Consider the following 18,895-nt stretch of genomic DNA (forward strand, 5'->3'; position numbering starts at 1 on the left):
TGAAAGGAACGATGCTAAAGCTGAAACTCCAGTACTTTGGCCACCTCATGTGAAGAGTTGACTCTTTGGAAAAGACTCTGATGCTGGGAGGGATTGGGGGCAAGAGGAGAAGGGGATGACAGAGGATGAGATGGCTGGATGGCATCACTGACTCGATGGATGTGAGTCTGGGTGAACTCCGGGAGTTGGTGATGGACAGGGAGGCCTGGCGTGCTGCAATTCATGGGGTCGCAAAGAGTCGGACATGACTGAGCGACTTCACTTTCACTTTTCACTTTCATGCATTGGAGAAGGAAATGGCAGCCTACTCCAGCGTTCTTGCCTGGAGAATCCCAGAGACGGGGGAGTGTGGTGGGCTGCCGTCTATGGGGTCACACAGAGTCGGACATGACTGAAGTGACTTAGCAGCAGCAGCAGCAGTGAGAATAAGGCAACTCATATATGTTTTTATAAAACTACATGCATTGACCAAGTTCACCATAAAATATAAGCTTATGTTAGCCCCAAATTAATTTAAATTTAATTGGTTTATAAATCTCAATTTCTTTAAGAAATTGTGGTTTTGTCCCAATCCATCAATGTAATCTTTACTTAGCCTTTAAGTAGTTTTTCACATTATCTGGGTTTAGAATTTCTCAGGCTTTTCCATGTGTCTCTCCGTCAATGGTAGAGCTATGAAGACATAATTATTAATAAGACTAGTATACAAATAAGGTCATTTAAGCAAATGGTATTTGGATTGGAAAGATCCTTGGGGAAAATCTAATTCTAACAAGCTTTATTTACAGTAAAATCTCTCCACCCAAAAGACAGTACCTCTACTAAATGTTTTTAAAATTCATTTACATACTCTGGGAATAGCAAAGAAACTAATATTTTCATTGGAAGATATCCACATGTGTAGTCATAGTGGAATGTATTAAGGCATGTCATTCCCAGCCAAAGTGTAAGAGATGCTGAAAAGAATGATGAATCAATTCATCAAAAATCTGATTATAGCTTAGAATTATTTTTAAGATATAGAAAGATATGAAGAAACAAATATGGATCAATAACATAAACCAAAACTATACTTAACTCTACCGAAGGTGTGATACATATCACATCAAATTCAGCCAGCATGTAATGTGCATACATTTATTGGCATTTAATTTCATTAAACTAATTCTGGGAAATTCCTCAAAGCCATTTTCTGCCAGCTATGAAAAGGTTAACTAATGAAGAAAGTGAACAGGATGTATTTTTTTAATCTATGAGATGTGAAAATGGAATCTTTAAATATTGTCATAATCTCATTATTTCATATGACAGCATATTTTTAAATTATTCTTTAGCCAAAGTTTGATGCTTGCTCCTTCTCACAATTTAAAAACTTTAACAAAATAACTGTAGTTTTTTGATAATAACAAAATCCATCCATTTTTACTTGAATATTATTACCTTAGACATTAAATCTTACATTTTAAAATTTATAGAAAAAGTCTAGATATGAATGCTATCAATGGTTACCTCTGAGTAGTGAAACTCTTTATAATTTTATTTTACTCATATTCACTTTTTTACTTTTAAATTCTTTTCTGAAAACAGTTTACATTTATATTAAAGGCTTTCCTAGTGGCTCAGATGGTAAAGAATCTGCCTGCAGTGCCGGAGACCCAGGTTCAATCCTGGAGAAGGGAATGGCTACCCACGCCAGTATTCTTGCCTGGAGAATCCCATGGACAGAGGAGCCTGGCGGGCAACAGTCCATGGCATGGCAAAAATTTGGACATGACTGAGCAACTAACACTTCTATAATAAACTGAAATTAAGAGTAATGATTTTTATATACATTATTATACATAACACTGACATATACATTAGTACACATTGTTCATACACATTGTTATAAGTATAGAAACATTGTGTTAATACACATAACATTGTCACATACATTTGTTATATATACATAACAAATGTCTTTTTTTTTTTTCTTGTACAGGTTGTTGTTTAGTCACTGAGACTCTTTGTGACCCCATGGTCTGTAGCCCTCAAGGCTCCTCTGTCCATGGGATTTCCCAGGCAAGAATACTGGAGTGGGTTGTCATTTCCTTCTCCAGGAACAAATGTCTTTGAAAAATATTTAAATTATGAGTAATAATTCTTACTTATAAAATACTTACTAGTAGCTATATGGGCTTCTGTCATAGCTCAGTTGGTAAAGAATCTGCCTGCAATGCAGGAGACCCAGGTTCAATTCCTGGGTTGGGAAGATCTGCTGGAGAAGGGATAGGCTACCCACTCCAGTATTCTTGGGCTTCCCTGGTGGCTCAGCTGGTAAAGAATCCGCCTGAAATGTGGGAAGCCTGGGTTCAATCCCTGAGTTGGGAAGATCCCCTGGAGAAGGGAAAGGCTACCTACTCCAGTATTCTGGCCTGGCAAATCCTTGGGGCCACAAAGAGTCAGACACGACTGAGCAACTTTCACTTTCTGTGGCTAGACACTCTTCTGAATCCTTTTTACATATTTCATCCTCAGAGCAGAGCTAAATTTTGAGACCAAAACTTTGGCTATAGAGCATATGTACTTAACTAAAATAAGTGGGTACTTTTACAGAGTATATTGTGATAATTTGTATCTCTGAAAATTCTTTTCAACAAGTCCGATTCAGCTCAATATGGGTCTAATTCAATTGTAAACTTGATGATTTTTATGTTTTTGTATAACTAAGAATTAGGTGAATAAGCTAAAATAAAATTAAAAGATTGATTGAAATAAAAAACACTTCAGGATTAAGAGATAAACCTTTAAATTTGATCATAGGAAAAATGTTCTTCAAATATTTTAGTCTGAAACCATTATTTCTATTGAGTCATAGCTTTCCCTACAGAAAAGGGCCTCATAATAATAATATATGTTTTAGTATGTGAAAAAGAGAAAAAAAATCAAATTAAAATTTCATTAGAATATTTGGTCTTCTCTATGAAAATCTACTTGGAAGGAAAATTTGAGAACATGTATATGGTTATTCCATCAATACAAATTCAAACATCCAAGTTAAATCTGAAAAACAAAATATTCACAGATTAGGTTTAGATAAAGCAAAACTGTTAGATATTTTTAATGTTTAATTTTTTATTTAACCAAGTTACTTGATATCAGTTCAGTTCATTTCAGTCACTCAGTCATGTCTGACTCTGTGACCCGATGAATTGAGGAACACCAGGGCTCCCTGTCCATCACCAACTCCCAGATTCCACCCAAACTCATGTCCATTGAGTCCGTGATGCCATCCAACCATCTCATCCTCTGTCATCCCCTTCTCCTCCTGCCTTCAATCTTTCCCTGCATCAGAGTCTTTTCAAACGAGTCAGCTCTTCACATCAGGTGGCCAAAAGTATTGGAGTTTCAGCTTCAGTATCAGTCCTTCCAATGAACACTCAGGACTGACCTCCTTTAGGATGGACTAGTTGGATCTCCTTGCAGTCCAAGGGACTCTCAAGAGTCTTCTTCAACACCACAGTTCAAAAGCATCAATTCTTCGGTGCTCAGCTTTCTTCACAGTCCAACTCTCACATCCATACATGACCACTGGGAAAACCATAGCCTTGACTAGATGGACCTTTGTTGGCAAAGTAATGTCTCTGCTTTTTAAATATGCTGTCTAGGTTGGTCATAACTTTCCTTCCAAGGAGTAAGCATCTTTTAATTTCATGGCTGCAGTCACTGTCTGCAGTGATTTTGGAGACCCCCAAAAATAAAGTCAGCCACTGTTTCTACTGTTTCCCCATCTATTTCCCACAAAGTGATGGGACCAGATGCAATGATCTTAGTTTTCTGAATGTTGAGCTTTAAGCCAACTTTTTCACTCTCCACTTTCACTTTCATCAAGAGGATTTTTAGTTCTTCTTCCCTTTCTGCCATAAGGGTGATATCATCTGCATACCTGAGGTTATTGATATTTCTCCCGGCAATCTTGATTCCAGCTTGTGCTTCTTCCAGCCCAGCGTTTCTCATGATGTACTCTGCATAGAAGTTAAATAAGCAGGGTGACAATATACAGCCTTGATGTACTCCTTTTTATATTTAGAACCAGTCTGTTGTTCCATGTCCAGTTCTAACTGTTGCTTCTTGACCTGCATACAGGTTTCTCAAGAAGCAGGTCAGGTGGTCTGATGTTTCCATCTCTTTCAGAATTTTCTATAGTTTATTGTGATCCACACAGTCAAAGGCTTTGGAATAGTCAATAAAGCAGAAATAGATGTTTTTCTGGAACTCTCTTGCTTTTTCGATGATCCAGCAGATGTTGACAGTTTGATCTCTGGTTCCTCTGCCTTTTCTAAAACCAGCTTGAACATCTGGAATTTCATGGTTCACGTATTGCTGAAGCCTGGCTTGGAGAATTTTGAGCATTACTTTACTAGCATGCAAGATGAGTGCGATTGTGCGGTATTCTGAACATTCTCTGGCATTGCCTTTCTTTGGGCCTGGAATGAAAACTGACCTTTTCCAGTCCTGTGGCCACTGCTGAGTTTTCCAAATTTGATATAAATACTCCTTAATCAATTTTAAAAGGACAGTCCTAATCAAAGCTACATAAAACATTAAAGGAAAATATTGCTAATTTCTTTAAACAAAGACATTCAACATATTGTATTATTAAAGTAATATGACAAAAAGTACTACAAAAACATAGGCAAAATGAATACATTAGTGAGATAAATGAGGCAAATTTTCCAAATTAACATCAATTGAATATCTCCTTTAATGAAATATATTAGGCTGATAAGCCTTTCTATGTAGGATTTAATCTTTAAGGGAAATAAACAAGGCATTTCTAGTTTTCTATCTGGTCAGATTACTTGAAAACTTCTTATAGCCTTATTGTTATATTTTATATAATTTTATAATACTTATAAATTATATTTATACTATTTATTAAATTTATAATATTTTATATTTTATTTATACTAAATTGATATTATATTACATGATATATGAATTACATATAATTCATTTATTCACCATAATAATTAGTGTCATTATTTCAGAACTTAGTCTCTGAAACACTTATGTGTTTCTGGTAAAGACAAAAGCATGTATCAATTTTGAACAAGGGATCCTGTTGGTATTCAAGGGAACACAAAGCTTTAGAGTACAAGGAGGACATCTATTATTTTAAAAGAAAGCAGAAACACACCTAGGAAAATCAAAATCTTGACTGTTTCACAGATATTTCAATATGTTCAGCAGGAGCAAACAAGTATCCAAACGCTCTTAGGAAAGAAATGAGTTGGTTCATTACAACTTGAACCAAAGTGTCAAGTGTTAAACATAGATCCAAATATAGTACCTTCTGGCAAAGAAACCGCAGAGGCAGAGCTGGTAGACACCTGATAGCATTGCCCCAGCAACCTGAGCTCAAGTTTTGCTTGTTGTGGAGACAAATACACTGGAAATCCAGGCAGTGAACAAATCACATTACCTCAATTCCAGAAAGTTCTTTGAAGATGAATTTTAAACCTCCTGATATGTCTTTTTGCTTGTTTCTGTTTTAATATTTATTGTAGAATTTTTAAATATATACAAAATAGAAAGAATAAGTTAATGAATCCCCAATGGATCCATTACCCAGCCTCAATCATCATCATCAATAATGTAATTTTAAAGTGTAACCCATAATTTTAAACAAAAAATAAGTTTTATACATGACATGCATGCATGCTCAGTTGCTTCAGTCATGTCTGACTCTTTGCGCCCCTATAGACTGTAGCCCACCAGGCTTCTCTGTCCATGGGATTCTCCAGGCAAGAATACTACAGTGGTAGCCATTTCCTCCTCTGGGGATTTTCCTGATCCAGGGACTGAATTCCGGTATCCTGCATTGCAGGCAGATTTTTTTTATCACTGAGCCACGGGGGAAGCCAGTGGCAAAATTTCACAAACTATTTTCCAGGTTCAGTGAAAGAATGTGGGTTTTAGTTCATCTATGTTGCTCTTAAAGAGTTAGAAAACAATTGGCAGGTTTTTTCAGATTTAAATTCTCAGGGTAAATAAATCTTTATGAGATCGCCATTAATGAAAACCAAGCGTGTTCAGAAATTCACTTTTATTAGACCACCTGCAGAATGAATATAGGGCTTCCAGGTGGCACTAGTGGTAAAGAAACCACCTGCTAATGCAGGAGACATAAGAGATGTGAGTTGGATCCCTGGATCAAAAAGACCCTCTGGAGTAGGAAATGTCAACCCACTCCAGTATTCTTCCCTGGAAAATCCCACAGACAGAGTAGCCTGGCAGGCTACAGTCCATAGGGCCACAAAGGTTCAGATACGGCTGAGAAACTGAGCGCAGCAAAAGAATGAACAGACTTTCAGGATACATTCAATACTAAAGCTCACCAGAAGCTAATGAAAAACACAGATGTTCAATTTATCAATTTAAAAGATACTTGTGAAGCAATCTGAAAGGTTCAGGGCATTTCACTTCCAGAAAAGTCTAATTGAAAAAATAAAATTTAGGTTAGAAATTTGAGAACAAGAATAGGATCAGAGCAAGATGAGGTGGATGAAGTTAAAGAGAAACTCACCCTATTGGAGTAACCAGATGGGCTCTTGCTGGGAACTACTTCAGTGGGTCAGTTAGGATGCTCGTAACACATCTTCCTCCGCACAGGGTGGGAGAGTACTAACAAGGGTTTGCCTTCAAACTTTTCCTCATTTAAGTACCTAATTTCCACTTTTTCCCCATTACTAAAACACTTCACTCTGAAGATACCGAATTTCTAAGCTTCTATTTTACCTACTTGAGGAACATTTTAAATTAAGGTCTTCCTGATGTTTAGGAAGCAGTCTACTTGGAAACTACTGACTCCTGGGCGAGCTATCTGCCATCCCTCAGGTCATTTAGAATTCACTACTGGCAAAACACAAATACAGATTTTTCCTGTTTTTCCAGCTTCCAAAAAAAGGATTCTGGCTTTTTCTGGGATTGTTAAAGAAAAACTATCCTATAATCCAGTCTCTAGAGGATGGCTCCCTTAATAAGTTCTGCTTACATTTTCAACTCAAACACACAAAAAAATTTTTCTCATCTTTTTGCAAGCATGCTGATTCTCTTAATATTTATTTCTAAGAGTAATAAAACATATTCTTTGTTTCTTCTTTATGCATGCACTTGTTACAAGTTTATTATTACTACCTTAACTTCTCCTTATCAAAGGGTTGAGAATCGAAATGATTTGAAAAGCTCCCAGTTTAGAATTTTTGTTTCTTCAGCTCTCTCTCGCTCTCTCATATTAACTAACAAATGAGACACTCTAGTTAACAGAGCCAGAAGTTTTGGACTTCTTTCATTTGTTCTAAGTGGCTTCCTTTCTAACCCAACCCTAGGCAATCTGTAAGAATTTGACTTGATCAAACAGCCTATCTACTGACAAGAATTTTTCAAAATCAATTCCAGCCCAAAGAATAATGTTGGAGAGCACGCCATTGTACCTGCAAGGACTCTCGTATTTAAAAAGAGCAGTTTCCTTCTCTGCCAATCTGTTCCAAAACGGTTGGCTAGTAGACCCTGTAGTAATAAATGGCAGAGATGCTGAGGAATTTTCTAGGCTGTAGCAGTACCATTTCCAGAATAATGACGTTTGGTTACTTTTATGTATCAATAAATGTAATATTGTATATAAATTATTTCACCAAAAATAATTTGCCTCTTGGGTTTTGAAGATAAAAAATACCCTGGTGAGTTCTATAAAATTTAAGGCAATCTACTCTTTTTTTTTTTCCCGTCAGATTTGCCTGTGTTTGTTTTATCTATATAACTATAATCACTCTTTGGATTGGATTGACAAATAATTTCTTTGGAGGGCCCACCTGCAAAATGACAATAACATTATCTGACAATATCAGAGCATAATATATTCAACTCAGAGAGGCCTACACACTGGGCATAAATGCTGTGCTTACTCGTCACATTTTTCCCCTTAAAAAACGTGTAAGTGCCACCATGTGACTGGGAGGATGCCTGCGTGCTCAGTCACTAAGTTGTGTCTGACTCTTTGTGACCCCATGGACTGTAGCCTCCCCCAACCCCTGCCAGGCTCCTCTGTCTATAAGATTTCCTGGAACTAGTTGCCATGTTCTCCTCCAGGGGCTCTTTCCACCCTAGGGACTGAACTTCATCTTCTGTGTCTCCTGCATTGCAGGTGGATTCTCTACCACTGAGTCACCTGGGAAGCTCTGAGTGCAAGGATACTATGTTTCAAATGGAGACTTGCAGGGGTACTGGGCTACTTGAGGAATGACCTTTCAATGTTATTTGTTTGACAATATGCAGTTGTAATGGCTTCCCTGGTGACTCAGATGGTAAAGAATATGCCCAGGTTTGATCCCTGGGTCAGGAAGATCCCCTGGAGGAGTGCATGGCAACCCACTCCAGTCTTCCAGCCTGGAGAATTCCATGGACAGAGGAGCCTAGTGGGCTTCAGTCTATGGAGTCGCGGAGTCTAACACGACTGCACGACCAACACTCTCACTTTCATGTAGTTATAACAACTGAGTATAATTTTTAAAGTTTTTATTGAAATGCATTTTTGCTTCACTGAATTTTCATTGATGATTATGTTTTTGTGGGATGAAACAATAGAAAGAGGAAAGTAGAAGGAGTAGGGAAAAGAGTATAAGAGAGAAAGCAAAGAAAACAAAGGAGAAGTGATAAGGAAACTGAAGAAGAAAATGCAGGATGGGGAAAGGCAGAAAGTTGCTTAGGAAGAAGAGCAAGATGGAGAAGAAAGCTTTCTGAGAGAATGAGAATAGTTTGGTTGGTTCGCATGGTAGTGTGATTATTCTACTCCAAGCACCACTGAGAAGTTACAAGACTCCCATGTAGCTGCAGTGATCAATTTTCAATTCCCATCGTGTTCTCTTTACTTTTAACTTTTGCTCTTATTAGTTATTCGTTCCAATACTGTTATCAAAAGCTGCTAATCTTATCTCTCTCTTTCCTTTCAATCTTAAGGTAATGAGACACCTGACCCTTTCCCGTCACAAAGCCAGAAAAAAAGGAGCAAACATATGTTTAGGGGAAAGAAGAACAGGGTTTCAGGAACCTTTTGACCCCAATCCATACCAACACGTCATCTCCTAGGCTAGCAGTGCTCCTCTGCTAAGCTTCCGTCATGCTTTTGTAACTAACATATCCTTTTACAAAAGAGGAAACTGTAGTTTAAATGTCTTGCCTATGGCTCCCCAGTGAGCAAGTGTCAGAAATAAAACCCAGGCCTCCTGACGTCAAAGTTCTTTCCACTTCACGATGCCTAAAAATACAAACAAATAACTCCCCAAGGCAAATAAAACCTTATCCACTGCTATACTGCATCTTGCTAAACTTGAAGTTTAGCAAGGTTGATTTTTAAAATCTACCTTTTAAATAAAAAGCTAAAAATCTAGCTTTTTAATACACAACACCTGACTTTGTAACACATTAATCCACTTAAACGTATTTTACTAAATAAAATGTTCTTAATATTTATATTGAGTCTAATAATCTAGTAGTATCCCATAATAATAGTTTCTAACTGTAAGAACCCTCAGGAAATTTCTCCTATCACTTAAATAAAAAATCTTTAGCTGAATGGAGATCTTTTTGTGACTTTACTTATGCATTTGAATGACTTCACTGTTCCTGTGAGTGCCAACCCTACAAATCTGTCTTGGTGACTAGATCTCACCATAGAAGTCACTTTCCTGGGTCAGCCTTCTGACTCTTCAGAGTAAGTTATCCACCTCTGCATATTGCATTTATACAGTGAATAAATACTTTATACAGTAAAGTTAAAAAAAAAAAAGGGGGTAAAGCATCAGCACTTACCTTCAAAGCCTTTGTTATGACAGTAGTTACACAGTAATTTGAGTAATCACTATTTAATGCCACTGTTGCCTTCCAGACCTTAAGCACCATCAGGGTAGAATTTGTCTTAAGCACTAATATATCCCTAGCACCTATCACAGGGATGGGCACAGAGTAGGTGTTCAATAAATATTTATATAGTAAGTGAATTTCTCTCACAGGATGGAGCAATAGAAAGGGGAAAAGTGTGTTTCTCTGAATAACTGCATGACGTTATGCTTATCTAACTTAAGAAGAATAACACATAATAATGTCCTCTTTCTTCTGTGCTACTGTTCACAATTCGCTAGGTTAAGTGTTTTGTGTACATATTCTCACAACAACCGTATGAGGTAGCAACAATTTTAAACCACTTCTCCTGAGGACGCTGAAGTTTACAAAGATTAAGTATCTTGTCCAAGGTTACCCAGCTAGTGGTTGAAGTTTGGCTGATACATGAATTTAGGAAATAAAAACGCAAAGAAAATATTATGCTTTTTTTCCAAAGACTAATTTCTCCTTCTGTCTTTTGTTTGTTTTATTTTTTTATTAAAATATAGTTTCTTTATCTCCTGTTTTTTCATTAACATTATACCAGCACCAGGGGGAGGTGAGAAAGGGAAATGCCCACTTCCCCTAATAATTATTTATTGTCAGACTTTTCCACTTTGATTCTCATTTAACAAATCCTGATTGTAGAACGTTGGCTTTTATGTCTGTAAGTCTAAAAGATTCCAAATATTTCATTCACATGTCCATGTGTTACATACATAACTATTCAAAATGGTATCTGAAAGATGTGATATACATATATAATGGAATACTACTCAGCCATAATAAAAAAATGAAATAATGCTGTTTGCAGCCACATGAATGGGACTAGAGATTATCATACTAAGTGAAGAAAGTCAAAAAGAGAAAGACAAATACCATATGATATTAATTACACATGGAATCTAAAATACGACACAAATGAACTTATTTATGAAACAGGCTCACAGACACAGAGAGCAGACTTGGGGTTGCCAGTGGGCATGGGACGGCGTGGGATTTGGGGTTAGCAGAGGCAAACTATTATGTGTAGAATGGATAAGCAACAATATCCTACTGTATAGCATAGGGAACTACATTAATATCCTATAATAAGCCACAATGGAAAAGGATATGAAAAAAGATTCAGTTTTATATATATATATATATATATGTATCTGAATCACTTTGCTGTAACCAGAAACTAAAACAATATTGTAAATCAAATATACTTCAATAAAAAATAAATTAAAAAAATAATATCTGATGTTGGCAACCCGCAGACTTGTAAGTGAAGGTACCTCCAGATGATTCAGCCCCCAGCCATCAAGCCCTCCCAGCTGAGGCCTCAGACGTGGTAGAGCAATGACAGGCCAACTCCACAATGCCCTGTCTGAATTCCTAACTCACAAAATCCATGAGTGTAACAAGATGACTGTTATTGTAAGTCACTAAACTTTAGCTTGAGAGAGTTTATTATGCAACAGTAATCAGAACAGATGGATTGCTAAATGGTTAGAAGCCTGGAGAAATAAGGCTTCCCTGGTGGCTCAGAGGTTAAAGTGTCTGCCTCTAATGAGGGCCACCCAAGTTCGATCCGTGGGTTGGGAAGATCCCCTGGAGAAGGAAATGGCAACCCACTCCAGTATTCTTGCCTGGAGAATCCCATGGATGGAGGAGCGTGGTAGGCCACAATCCACGGGATCACAAAGAGTCGGACACAACTGAAGTCACTTTCACTGGAGAAATAAATAGATATGTGATAAAGCAAGTATGGTAAAATATTAATTGCAGCATAAAGGTGGACATGTATGGGTGTTCGATGTAAAATTTTTTGTTTTTCTATATATTTGAAATTTTTTGCCATAAAATGTTGGTAAGGAAGAAAAGAATAGGAACTGTTGTGGATAACAGAAAAACTGCTAACTAGCATTTATCATGTATTACAACGTGTAGGGCCTTGTGCCAAGAGTTTTTATATTTATTACATCATTTAATTTTCTCAGCCCTACTTTCTGATGCTATTATTTCTCCACTCTATAGATGAAAAATCCAAGGCTCAGAGAGGTTAAGTCATTTATCTATGCTTCATTTCAGTTCAGTTCAGTCGCTCAGTCGTGTCCGACTCTTTGCGACCCCATGAATTGCAGCACGCCAGGCCTCCCTGTCCATCACCAACTCCCAGAGTTCACTCAGACTCACGTCCATCAAGTCAGTGATGCCATCCAGCCATCTCATCCTCTGTCGTCCCCTTCTCCTCCTGCCCCCAATCCCTCCCAGCATCAGAGTCTTTTCCAATGAGTCAACTCTTCGCATGAGGTGGCCAAAGTACTGGAGTTTCAGCTTTAGCATCATTCCTTCCAAAGAAATCCCAGGGCTGATCTCCTTCAGAATGGACTGGTTGGATCTCCTTGCAGTCCAAGGGACTCTCACGAGTCTTCTCCAACACCACAGTTCAAAAGCATTAATTCTTCAGCACTCAGCCTTCTTCACAGTCCAACTCTCACATCCATACATGACCACTGGAAAAACCATAGCCTTGACTAAATGGACCTTTGTTGGCAAAGTAATGTCTCTGCTTTTCAATATGCTGTCTAGGTTGGTCATAACTTACCTTCCAAGGAGTAAGCGTCTTTTAATTTCATGGCTGCAGTAACGATCTGCAGTGATTTTGGAGCCCAAAAAGATAAAGTCTGACACTGTTTCCACTGTTTCCCCATCTATTATCTATGGTAAATGTTTGTAAATAGTAGAGATGGGATTCCAATCCAGGTATATGTGATTCCATAATTGATGTCCTAACTCCCTCAGACTTATAGCACTACTGTTCCTGTCCACCCTCAGTCCATTTCTTTGGTTAAAAGGTAAAGTAAAAACTCCTCACAATAAACAAATAAATTGGTATCTGAATTTCTTCAAAAATATAAATATTTTTCCTTTTTGTTTTTTCCTGAGAGTGCAAAGATGGGAAAGAAAGTAACAGGGTATGAGGTTATAAGGAGAACCAAGAAGGCAATTAGAAACTAAGGAAAGTGCTGTGTTTTGTTTTATATTTTCTTGATCATGAAGCAAGGCATGTGGGATCTTAGTTCCTCAACCAGGGATTGCCCATTGCGTTGGTAGTGCAGAGTCGCAACCACTGGACAGCCAGGGAAGTCCCGTGTAGTGTATTTTTTAACAGTTATATATCAAAATACATCAATGGTGATTGGTTTATAAAAATTAGTTTATAGTGCAATTACATTTACACAGAAGAAGCAGATTTCATGTTTGCCCATAGGTTCCTAAATAAACAATAGTAAATACAATCAAAGTTTTCTTTATCCTTCAGACTGATTCCTTTTTGGGGGATCTGCCCAAGAATTCCAAGTGGTACCCACTACTTGATCTTTGTAAACTGTGAGATCCCTTGAGATATAATCTTGATATCAAGGGATATCAACAAGTATAATCTTGTTGAAAGAGAGGTAATGTGCTCGATAGTGCAAAGTAGCAAGAGGGTTTTTCTGTATGAAATTATTCCTTATTTTTGGTTTGGAATTATTTTTGTTCGCCAAAATAACACTGCCAACAATCCTTTAATTATAACTCTACCACTCCACAACTCACATTTTTCCTTTTATTTCCCTTGAAAATTATAAACAAGTTCTTAATGAAGGCTGTATGTGCACTAACAGATACTCAAAGGTAAAAGCTTTTCTATATGTTCTATTTATTTCATAGTCCTGTCTGCTGCTACTGCTGCTGCTAAGTCGCTTCAGTCGTGTCCGACTCTGTGCGACCCCATAGACGGCAGCCCACAAGGCTCCCCTGTCCCTGGGATTTTCCAGGCAAGAACACTGGAGTGGGTTGCCATTTCCTTCTCCAATGCATGAAAGTGAAAAGTCAAAGTGAAGTCACTCAGTCCTGTCCAACTCTTAGCGATCCCATAGACTGCAGCCCACCGGGCTCCACCATCCATGGGGTTTAGCAACTATTAAATAATATGTCAATACAATACACAATCCAAACCTGAAAGCAAGCATCATTTTAGAAATTAGACAAGATGGCATATAAAAATGAAACAAAGTCTGATTCACTGAGTGCCTATTGCATGCTTAGCTCAGGGAGATGCCCTTAGTTTTATCACAGTTTCATCAAAACCCTAGAATCTTTTCCAAGTTAAAGAACAGTCTGCATATGTCGCTACTAAGAGAAAGATGGATTAAAGAAGACATCCAAGCTGATCTCATTACAAATGTGAGGACTAAAGAAGTAAAAAGAACTTAGCTCTAATAAAACCTATTATTACTTGGATCAATTGACAATTCCACAAATACAACAACTATATACGCATGCATGTGTGCTAAGTTTCTTCAGTTGTGTCTGACTCTTTGCTAACCTATGGACTGTAGCCCACCAGGCGTATCTGTCCATGGGATTCTCCAGGCAAGAATACTGGACTAGGCTGCCATTTCCTTTTCCAGATGATCTTCCCAACTCAGGGATCAAATCTGCATCACTTATGTCTCCTGCAATTGGCAGGCTGGTTCTTTACCAGTAGCGCCACCTGGCAAGACCATAACAATTATACTTGGGAAATATTCTGGTATTTTTAAATTAATTTTTAAGTCTATTATGAGGAATCCCCATGGATTTTTCAACTATGTCCCCCCTTTTTCCCATTAGTATCATCACCTTTACCACTTTAGACAGATTTCATCACATTTTAAACTCAAGTTTTACAATCCAGTTTTTGGTAAGTCCATTCTTTCTGTTCTAGTCGCTTCCTAAGGGTTTCAACTATTATAGATTTATGTCAATAACTGATTACTAGATTAAATTACTAGCATATTTGAGACTTACATTGTTTTCCTTGTTGAGGATCACTGGAGTGTGTGAAACCTACAAACAACATTCAAATCAAGACATGTTTTCATTAAGGCAGACAGTGATATTTTAGACTGATACTCTAAATTTATTTTAATATAATCTAGAATCCCAGGGATGGGGGAGCCTAGTGGGCTGCCATCTGTGGGGTCGCACAGAGTCGGACACAACTGAAGCGACTTAGCAGCAGCAGCAGCATGCTTCACTGGAAACCATGAACAGAGTAAAATTTTCCCCTTAACTGGCTTTTTTTACTTGATTACTAGATACTCTCTTGTCAAATGTATGATGAAAGTGAAAGTGAAGTCGCTCAGTCGTGTCTGACTCTTTGCAACCCCATGGACTGTAGCCTACCAGGTTCCTCCATCCATGGGATTTTCCATGCAAGAGTTCTGGAGTGGGTTGCCATTTCCTTCTCCAGGAGGTCTTCCCAACCCAGGGATTGAACCCAGGTCTCTTGCATTGTAGGTAGACGCTTTATCATCTGAGCCATCAGAGAAGTCCCTAATGTATGATGGGACCAGAGAAATGGATTAAATTGTTATTAATACATATTCTGGGGGGGCAAATTGGGGGTGCTTTGACTCTCATATCTTATTGTTTAAACTGAGAGAATAGTGGTTCAAATTTTTCTTTCTTAGCTGTGTTTTGCATTCTTGTAGATATAAATACATGAAAACCATATGTTAACAAGATTGTTCAAAGCTGGGAAAGATCATCACCACCATCATAAAGAACATGTACTCTTAGAGAACACAGTTCTATTCTGAAACTTTAAAAAGGCCTTTGAAGGGACTTCCCTGGTGGTCCATTTGGCTGGGACTCTGTGCTCCCAGGGCAGGGGACCTAGGTTTGATCCCTGGTCAGGGAACTAGATCCTACATGCCGAAACTAAGAGTTTGCATGCCACTACTAAGAGATCCTGCATGCCGCAACTAATACCTGGGGCAGCCAAATAAATAATTAATTTAAAAGGCCTTTGAAGATGTCCCTCACGTTGGCAGTATTCCAGAATCAGCTGGATCAGAGTGATACAGCTTAATATAGAACACTGCAACCCTGAAGACTTGTGAAAGCCAAAATAGTGTCTACAGCAAATGAACGTATGATTAATGCTGATGGATCCAACCTTCACTGGGTGACATCTGGCGAGATTTCTTGAGGAATGAGATGTAGTTCCAAAAAGAAAAAATCAAATAACTAGTCTCTGAAATACACAAATGTTAACGCTATTTTTAAATTTTTTTTCTTTACCTGGAAGCAAAGATTCTGAAGACGTAACTAATCTTCAGTCTAATGTGTTTGACTATTGATTATATATTTTTAAAAAAAACTAGCAAGGGACTTGGTTCATTTTTTTTAGTTAGCTTTTATTTTGCCTTTCAGATAGAAAAAGAGACATACTTTGAATTGATCTGTGCTTGGTGATCACAGTAATGACTATAGATTAATGAAGCAGGAAGCACTTCATAAAACTATCTAGATAGCTAAAATGCTGAGGGTTCATTCAATCATTCAAAAAACATTTATTGTTTGTTCTATGATAGACACCATTCTCTGGAGGGATGTAACTATTGTTAAAAATAAACTAAGTCTGTTTCCTTCTAGAGTTAATATTTTAGTGTGTCTGATAGGCAATAAAATAGGTACAATATTTCAAGTGGTGATAAATGCCATAAAGACTGATAAAGCAGGTAAGGATAAGTGAGTAATGACATGATGGAATGGGATGGTGTTTCAGGATAAGAGCTTTTGGAGGAGGTGATATTTAAGCAGAATGTTGAATGAGCCACACAAGTACATGAGGAAGAGCATTTCAGGTGAAATTAAAGGCAGAAAACAAACAAAAAGATCTTGAGAACAAAATGCATTGAATTTGTTTTCAAATCAGCAAGGAAGCAGGTTTTATGGGAGTGAAGTGTACTAGAGAGAGACAGGTGAGATCAGAGAAATAGCCAAAGGCAAGTTGGCAGGCTTTGTAGCCCACGAAGTCTAGATTTCATTCCAGTGTCCACAATGTCATTGGAGGTTTTCTAATAGGGGTAGGACATAATTCCATAAATTGCCCAGACTTTAAAAGGTAAAAGTAGACTCAGGGAAACTAGTTAGGAGAGGATGGTGGCTTGAATCTAGATGTGGTAATGGTAGATAAAGTAAGAAGTTGTGAAATACTGCAATAACTTAGAAGTGGATATGAAGATATTTGCTAGTGGCTTAAATATGGGATGTGATTTTTTATTTAGGCCATATTTTTCAGTATGCCAAATTTTAGTTCCCTGACAGGGATGAACCCACTCCAGTACTCTTGCATCAAACCTATGGCCCCTGCATTGTGAGCATGAAGTCTTAACCACTGAACTGCCAGGGAAGTACCTGGAGTGTAATGTTTAAGATAAAAAGGAATAAAGAGGGATCTTATATTTTTGCCTTGAATGAGAAGACTGTTAACTGAGGTGCAGACTCAGATCAAGGTAAATGGAAGATCAAAGGTTTTTAAGGGAAAATCAGAGTTAGATTTATGATATAAATATGTGTAAGTATTAGAAAAAAAGAAATCTCAAACTCCTAAGTGCCACAGCATAAAGATCAGATTTACACAAAAATTAGGAGATTCTAACATTACTTATGTTTCTAGAAGGGAATAGACTTGGGTATTGGGAAGAGATGTATCCATTAAAAAAAAAAAATGCATTTCTATGCTTGTTCAAGGCTTTAAAAAAAATCTTGTTCATGTATTACTTTTATTTAAAAAGTTTTAATATATCAGTAAGAATTAAGTAGTTAAAAGAGAGATTATATAGTAAACAGAATGAAAAATCAATAGCATTTAGCTGCTTAGAGAGATTTTAAAACTATCCAACCTCTAAAATCTTTAATGAGCCTTAGAAGCAGACAGGTGCATCTTTGGCCCTCTCCTCTAACGTGACATTTGGCATCAACATCAACTTGCTCTTAGTTTAAAGTTTGCTTTCTTTCCCCAGCTATGCCTTCTGCTGCTCCACTTGTAGCATGATATGCCCTGCCTCAGGCTCTAAAATGGCTTATATGCATCTATCTCAAAAGCATTTGTCATCTGTCCTAATCCAGTGCCTGCTAAAGACCAAAACCAGTTGGCCTCGATTAGTCAAATGAAGCCTGTTTGTTTGCTCTTTGAAGCTAGGTAGCAAATACAAGAGTTTTCCAGCTTGCCATATTACCTGATGCTTCTGACATGAAATCAGTTAGCATAGTAGCTGTCATGAAGTCATTCTTTCTGTTTAGATAAGAAAGTAGCCAAAGCTCTCAGGTTGATTTTAACAGACTCCTATAGAGAAAGGATTAGAGTCTCTATTAATACACTCAGTCCCAGGATTCCTAGAATACGGGCTATTCTACTGATCTTCTCCCCTCACATTCTTCCAATGAATTATTCTTCTCTCCACAGTGGGGTCTTATTTCAAGGGCGTTCACTAGCTCACTTATAATGTCAACTTGCTATTTTTAAAATGAGATCATCAAATCATTAATTCACTTTAATGTCAGCTTTATTGAGGGCCGATTTTGAAAGTACAATTCAACAAGTCTTGACAAATGTACACGGTTGTGAAATCTTCATCACAGTCAAGCTGTAATCAACTCCAGCACTCTCCAACAGGTCACCACTGCCCTTTTGCAGTCATTCCTCTTCCTGACCTTCCAGCTTCTGGCAACCACTAGTCTGCTTTCTGTTACTATATTTTTGCCTTTTCTAGAACTTCATACAAGTGGAATCATACAGTGTATAGTGTTTTTGTGGATGACTTCTTTCTCTTAGCATAATATGTTAAGATTCATCCATGTCTTTGCATGATTTAAGTCGTTTGCTCCTTTTTATTGCTGTATCTCATTATATGGATATGCTATATTCTATTCATTCATTCACAAGTTGATGGGTATTTGAGTTGTTTGGCTTATATAAACTTATAAAAAGGTGCTTACAAATTTTTGTGTGCATATATCTTTTATTTCATTTGGGTAGATACCAAGAAGTAGGGTTGCTGAGAGTTGGATTTAAGTCTACTATTACTATCTGCTATTATTAATCTACACCTTACTATTTGTTTTTTATTGTGTCCATGTGTTTCCAGCTCTTTCACCCCATCCTCTGCCC

Source organism: Bos taurus, chromosome 6 (genome assembly GCF_002263795.3).
Source record: "Bos taurus isolate L1 Dominette 01449 registration number 42190680 breed Hereford chromosome 6, ARS-UCD2.0, whole genome shotgun sequence".
NCBI classification, from domain to species: domain Eukaryota; kingdom Metazoa; phylum Chordata; class Mammalia; order Artiodactyla; family Bovidae; genus Bos; species Bos taurus.